General features: G+C 36.3%; 1 non-coding gene across 1 annotated transcript; it reads right to left on the reverse strand.

Moving 5' to 3' along the window:
- Positions 1 to 597: 597 nt before the first annotated feature.
- LOC128281209 (small nucleolar RNA R71) lies at positions 598 to 703 on the reverse strand. The gene has a single exon (XR_008271422.1). It is a non-coding gene; the product is annotated as a small nucleolar RNA R71 (small nucleolar RNA).
- Between the last annotated feature and the right edge of the window lie 6643 nt (positions 704 to 7346).

The following is a 7346-nucleotide window of genomic DNA, read 5'->3' on the forward strand; positions in this document are numbered from 1 at the left end:
TTCTTCTTTTTTTTTGGCATGTTCCTTTAGTATATGACTAGAAGAAACCTGTCAGGACCTTTAGTATTCGACAGTGAGATCGAAAGTACAGCTCATAGAAACCATAGAGAAGCAAGGTAAAATTGACAAAGTATAGTGGAAGAGCAAGAGGACATCATTAATATTACTAAGGAGATGGCTAAAAATTAGAATAATCAACTACCTCCTGTGGTCGCCGCAAATCCTACTCCTCGTACTATGTAAGATTATGCCAAGCCCAATTTAACTGGGGTTGAATTGAGTATTGTGAGACCTACTATTACTGCAAATAACTTCGAACTGAAGCCGAACACAATTCAGATGATCCAACAATTTGTTTAGTTCGATGGTTTGCAAGATGAAGATCCAAATACTCATTTGGCTAACTTTTTGGAATTTATCAAGTCTTTTAAGATAAATGGCATCTCTAATGATGCCATTCCGCTACAGTTGTTTCCCTTCTCATTGATAAATAAGACTAAACAATGGTTGAACTCCCTACCATGAGGTTCTATCACTACATGGAAGCAAATGACCGAAAAGTTCTTATTGAAGTATTTCCCATTGGCTAAGAAAGCTAAGTTGAGGAATGATATCTCTTCCTTCGTGCAAATGGATTTAGAGATTCTATATGATGCATGAGAAAGGTATAAGGACTTATGAGAAGGTGCCCTCACCATGGGTTACTTCTATGGTCAGAAGTTCAAACTTTTTACAATCGTTTGAACCTCTCGACTAGTCAATTGGTCGATGCAGTCGCCTGTGGTACTTTTAACAATAAAACACATGAAGTGGCTTACGAGTTTATAGAGGAGATGTCATTGAATAATTATCAGTGGCAAGTCATGAGAATGAAGTCAATGAAAGCAACCATTTTTTTAACATAGATACAGTCACCATGTTGTCAAATTAGATAGAACTTTTGAATAAAAAGATTGATGGTTTATATGGTTCTACGTAGGTACATCCATCCGGTGATGCAGTACGATACAAATGGAGGAGGGATGAACAATCCAAAATACCTATCCTACAGCCCTAACACAGAGAACGAACAAGTCCACTATATGGGTAATAATTCTAGACCTCAGAATAATCCCTATAGTAACACTTATAATGTAGGTTGGAGGAACCATCCCAATTTTTCTTAGGGTAGTCAAGGATATCAAACACCACAACCCCCTCCAGGCTTTTAACAACAACCATACCAGTCAGAGAAAAAGCCGAACCTTGAGGAGATGCTAACAAAGTTTATTTCGATGTTAGAAACCCGCTTTTAAAACACCAAAACAACACTTAAAAATCAACAAGCGTCGATTCAAAGGCTCGAGAATCAAATAGGTCAACTTGCTAAGCTGATTTTAGAAAGACCACAAGGTAGCTTGCCTAGCAACACCGAAACTAACCCAAGAGAGCAGCTTCATGCAATTACAGAACCAAAACTAGAACTAAGGCAAGAAAGTGTGGTAAGTCAAGGTAAGGTTAAGGTGAGCCACAGTGAACAAAAACCGGTAGGTAAAGAGTATAAACCTCGTGTGCCATATCTAAATATGACAAAGAAAGACCACACTAACGAACAATTTGGTAAATTTCTTAAACTTTTGAAAATGTTACATATCAACTTACCATTTATTGAAGCTCTTTCGCAGATGCCAAATTCTGTAAAATTTTTAAAAGAGCTTTTAGCAAACAAGTGAAAGTTAGATGATTCGTCGCATGTGAAGCTAAATGCAGTTTGCTCAGCTGTCATGCAAAATACACTACCCAATAAGTTGAAAGATCCAGGAAGTTTTACTATTCCTTGTTTAATTGGTAGTTAAACATTAATAATGGTTTAGCTGATTTAGGTGCGAGTATTAATGTCATGCCCTACAAAATGTTTAAGCAAATAGGTCTTAGGATACCCAAACAAACTAGGATGAGAATTCAATTAGCTGATAGAACCATTAGAATTCCTAAGGGTATTGTTGAAGACGTATTTGCCAAAATTGATAAATTCATTTTCCCAGTTGATTTTGTTGTTCTAGACATGGATGAGGATAGTGACGTACCTATGATTTTAGGTCGATCATACGAGCACGCCCCGCGAATTTCATCGAACAAGTCTATCAAGCCGAGCATTGACATGTTGGCAAGCTGATCCCAGCTCGTTTCCAACTCCATAAGCTCCGTCCAGCTCAAATCCAGCTTATTCGAGCTCAATCCAACTTGCCTGAGCTAAACCGAGCTCACTCCTAACCCATATTCAGCTCACGAGCTAAACCTTAGCTCAACTTCAGCTTAGGAGTTTAATCCCAGCTCAACTTTAGCTCACGAGCTAAAGATTAGCTCATTTTAGTTTAACTCGGTTTTGTCTTTAATGCATTAAATAAAATTTGCACATATTTATTTAAGCATTAAACTTGTATTATATTAATATTTGTTTTTAATATGTCATAGTCATAACATATTTTAATTATGTTCACATTTTAGCCGAATTAATGCATGACATTAATGTGTTCACATCATGCCAAATTTAAGAGTGTTCATGAGATGTCTTAATGATTTGTTTATTTCATGTAAGTACATCCCTTTGGACGGCACATGCATGTAAGGAGATTAAAAGCAAGCATGAATTTTGAAAGGTGCATGGACGGTTGGGGGACTTGAATCTCTTAGGTGCATGTTCGGTTAAGTGCATGTATGATCATATTCAATGTCTTCAAGGTTCATGAATGTTTCCATTCATGTATGGTGTGCTATCTCTTCATTCTTCAAGGTGATCATTCGGCCAAAGGACACTCACACATGCATTGGACGGTTCATGTATTGATCATGTGTTCACACCTTGTGTTCACACCATGATGACCATTCAGTTGGACATTCACACACAAGAGTCTACTCAAGCTCCTTGTTCACACCAAGTTTGACCCTTCATGAAGCCTCATTTAATTAAGCCACTCATGGTGAAACAATATGAATTAAAGGAGTTAGCCGAATATAGCCATGCATGCATGAAGATAGCTTGGCCGATTAGCTTCCCCATGACTCTCCTTAATTCGTTCACACCTATGTTCACATGGCAAGACTATTCGGTTCACCTTGTTCATACTAGAAGACTCTTCAACATTCGGTTTTCACACCCATGATGGCCCTTGGAGTGTCCACAATTAATTCATACTTCTTGGCCAAACATTGCTTCATTTAACAAGGTTGGCCGAACCTACAAGTGACCATTGGACATCATGCATTCACTTTGAGTTTTCTTAAGCATGAAGATGCATTTATCCACCATTCCCAAAGCCGAATCTAGTTATGCACATTAAGAGTTATTTTTCTAGAATTTTCTTTTAATTGATGTGTAAGTATGAAAGGCCATTCGGCTACCTAGACTTTAGGCCTATAAATACTTGTTCAATTTCCATGTAAAAGGACTTTTTGCCAAATTTTTATTGAATTTAATCTTGTGAGAATTTTCTTCTCTAAACTTTGTTTGAGACTTTGTTGACTTATCTACCTAGTAGTAGCGTCAACCCTATTTCGTTCACCCTTATACCGAGGTTCCTACTTTGCTAAGTAGTGGGTCGAGGTTTATCACCTTCATCCTCCACCTTGAAAGCCTATAAGCATTTGGGTCGATATTTTTTAATATTAGTTCGTGCTTGCTTTTAAGAACCCTTTTCTTCCATATCCATCATCTATTAACTTCTTTCACTTTCCCTTCCAATTTAACCGAACCTATACATATTATTCTTATCCATAAACCATCATAGAACCATTATACATAGCTTTCGTCCTATTTTCCCATCAACTTCATTTCAAAAGTGAATTGAACGATACTTTCTCGTAGACGATCAGGCAACTCAGCATACAACTCGACTCTCCTCGAGGCAGTTCGTATCATTTGGTATTAGAGCTACTAAAACGAGGATTTCGTGCGACGAAATCATTCCTGAGCTAGTCCTAGTGTACGCAAGTAAGTAGATCTGGAAAAAATATATATATATATAGAGAGAAAAAAATTTCATATACCGAAGTTTTCCCATTTTGATTAGTTTGTTACTGTTAACGCAGCTGAAAAAAAAATCGTGTACAAAAGTGTTTCTATTGTATTTTGTTTGTTGATATAGTACAAAAAAAAAGTTATACAAGTTAAAAAAAATTCAAAAAAAATTCAAAAAAAATCTAAAAAAAAGGTGTTTAATGCAATTCGATTGTTGTTCGAATGTCAAAGCCCTTGGTTTGATATCGTTCCCGATTCATCTTCTATTCTAATCTTATCCACGCCACACTTTTTTACCCAATTTCCTTTTCTTTCAGCCAACCCGTAACCCCTCATTTGCTATCCTTTGTAAAACCATTTGAAACCGATCCACAATACTAGAAATCAAATCATACTAAGTCTGTTACAAGGTTATAAGAGGAGAAAGGAGCAAAAAAAGGCATGAGCGAGTGAGATCATTCAAGTGGAGGTAAAAGCCAAACGAGTGTAAACACGAGCAGGAGTGACACCTTTTTTTTTCTTTCTTCTTTTTGAGCGAAATTGTGAGGTTTGTGGTGAGGTACTTAAATTTTTTTTATTTTGTTTTGTGGTCTAACGTTTTCTTTTTAGCAACAAAAATCATGTCACGCGAAGAGTTCACCGAATCAGAATACCAATACTTGGTTCAAGAAATGCGAAGAATGGCGACTAAACGAGACCAAAGTGATTGATTTTCTTCAAGTCGTAAAACGGAACCAAGAACCCCACAAAGATATACCCCCGACTACTACCTGAAAAAAAGTTCCAATCGTGATTCCTTTTCACCATCTACTTCGAGACAAAGAGATTCATACTATAACTCGTATTCAGCAACGAATTCGAGAAGTGACTTCGATCGAAAGTCCTTTTCATCAAGAAATTCGAGAAGACGAGAAGTCGATTATGATTTTGATTCGTTCCAAGATAGCGTTCAGAGAGAAAGACATACTCCTAGTATATCTTCAAAGAAATCATTCAAGGAGTATTCTTCACGAAGTTTTGATTGTGAATCATATGCAAATAGTTCTTCATCTTTCGAACGAGATTTGTATTCTCATGATTCTTTCGTACATTCTTGTAAAGAGAAAACAAAGAAAAGAAAAGAAAAAGCAAAAGAAGAAAACGAAAACGAAATAAAAAGAAAAGAGAGGCAAAAGGCAAGTAAGAGAGAAAATGAGCGAATCTTGAGAGAACTTGAAGAAGCCTTTGAAAAAGCCTTTGAAAAACAAAAAGAAAATGAAAAAGAAAATGAGATTGAAAAAGAGAATAAAAAGAGTTTGAGAGAGAAAAAGAATGTGAACAAGAAAAAAGAGTGGAAAAAAATTTGAAACAAAAGAAACGAGTGAATCAAAAGAAAAAGAATTGTGACACCCCTAATGTGACCCTAGTCGGAGAGTGGTTTCGGGACCACGAAACCGAGTCACAAGAATAATTAAGTGTTATATTCCGTGCTTATTGTATGTGGAATTGGTATGCGTAAATATTTCGTGTCTCAATTTTTATTAATTAGGTGCAAATTTATAAGAAAGGACCCATGTGCTAGGACTTGAAAATGTGATAGGTGTATTTTTAAGTGGCCTAATAATGCATGAAGTGAAATAAATGGAGTTGCATGTCAATTATCCCATTCCCTAAGGTGGATGGCTGGCCATGACAAATTATGGGCAAGGGGAAACATGTTCCCAACATGTTTTACTAATGGATGATGTTAGAAATGATAAAATAAGAGTATGGAAAAAAAAAAAGTGTTCATTCCTCTCCATAGGCTTGGCCGAATGTCCTAAAGAAAGAAAAGAAAAATTTGTTCATCCTTTCTCATCTTCTTGGCCGAAAATACTAAGGGAAAAGTGTGACATCCCAAAATTGACCCTAGTCGGGATGTGGTTTCGGGACCACAAAACTGAGGCATAAAAATAATTTATAATTTATTTTGATGCCTATAATATGTGTTAATTCATGTGTGACATTTTTGATGTTTCGATTTAGAGTTATAAATGTGAATTTCACTAGAAAGGGCCTAGTAGTAAACATTGAAAGTATGATGGGGAAATGTGGGATGACTAGTTGATAATGCATGCAAAAATAAGGGATTTGCATGTCAAATTTCCCCCCCTTAACATGAAGTGGCCGGCCATGACAAGGAATCATGGGCTAAACATGTCATGAAACATGTTTTGTTGGTGCACTAGGGAGAAACAATAAACAAATGAGTATGGGTAATAAAGAAAGAAAAAAAAAAAATGTGTGTGTGAGTGAAACCCCCCTTGCCGTGCATTGTGGAAGAGAAAAGAAAAATTTTGTTCATCCATTTTCTCTTCTTTGGTAGAAAATACTAAGGAAAAGGGAGGATTTTTGCTTCATGCTTGGTTTAGAAGAGAACTAGAAGGGGATTTGGCTATACTTGCATCAAGATTAAGGTATGTTTGAGGTTGTGTCATGAGATTCATGCTTGTTTTGGTTGCTAACTTGATGTGCATGTTAGCCATGGTTCAAATCCTTGTTATGCCATGGAAATGGTATTTGGCCAAGGTGGATTTTGTGTTAATGCCATTGCATGTTAAATATGAAGCTTGTTAATGGTGTATGTGATGGGGGATTGATGGCTCTTGGACTTTCTTTTTAGTATTTTTGAGTGAGACATTAAGTTCTTTGCTTAATCATGACCAAAATGATGGTGTTGTGATGTATTCGGTCATGGTATATCCACAAGTATGATTCATGCATGTTGCATGGTAGGTAAGATTTGAGCTTTGAATATGTGTTTGCACATGATGAATTGGTATGACATATATACTATTTCAAGGTATATATTTGCTTGGGATGATGTTTTCGGTTATGTAGTACATGAGAGATGTGTATTGAGCTACAATATGTAATGCGTTAGTTAGTAAAATGCATGCTGTTTTTGTGTGGTATTAAGTGCATAATCGGCCTCAACATGGGCATGCATATTCGGCCACATGAGGGGAAATTGGTGTGCATGCATTCGGTTAGAGGCAAGCATATTGATGCCTATTCTTGGCTTAGAAAATTCGGCTAAGAGGAATACTAACTAAGGTGTTGAGTTCGATTCATGATTTTGTACATATGCGACTTTGATGCCTAATGAGTAGATATTTATATATTGGCTAGGCATCTTGAATTCCTCTTCCGATGCTCAAATGATAAAACCAATTTATTTGTTAAATTTAGCTCAAGAAGCTAGAGGTGGAGAATCAAGCAAAGGCAAAGGAAAGATAATCGAGTAGTCGATTGGAAATCGTTTCATCCAATATAAGGTAAGTCATAAAGCATATATTTGGCATTGATTTAAATGATCATAATATATATA

This window comes from Gossypium arboreum, chromosome 9, assembly GCF_025698485.1.
Source record: "Gossypium arboreum isolate Shixiya-1 chromosome 9, ASM2569848v2, whole genome shotgun sequence".
Classification (NCBI taxonomy): domain Eukaryota; kingdom Viridiplantae; phylum Streptophyta; class Magnoliopsida; order Malvales; family Malvaceae; genus Gossypium; species Gossypium arboreum.